This window comes from Penaeus monodon, chromosome 23, assembly GCF_015228065.2.
Source record: "Penaeus monodon isolate SGIC_2016 chromosome 23, NSTDA_Pmon_1, whole genome shotgun sequence".
Taxonomy (NCBI): domain Eukaryota; kingdom Metazoa; phylum Arthropoda; class Malacostraca; order Decapoda; family Penaeidae; genus Penaeus; species Penaeus monodon.
This window is the reverse complement of record NC_051408.1, coordinates 38,489,151-38,489,403: the sequence shown is the minus strand read 5'-3', so window position 1 is coordinate 38,489,403 and position 253 is coordinate 38,489,151.

Here is a 253-nt window from a genome sequence, read left to right as displayed (position 1 = left end):
GGTTTCATTCCCATTTTTATAATCGTTTTACCCTAAAAGGAGAAAAAATGCAAAAAAAAAAGGGGATAATTAAAGGGAAGGGGCAAAGCCAAATTTCTGTAAAAAGAGGCACTGTACCAAATTTTCCCCTTTACTGTCACCTTTGGCTGGCATTTCTTTTTCTTATATATGTGTGAGTATGTGGTTTTGCGTTTTTTTTGTTTGTGTGTGGGGTGTTTTGGGGTGTGTGGGCAGATTTTAGTAAGAAATGTGT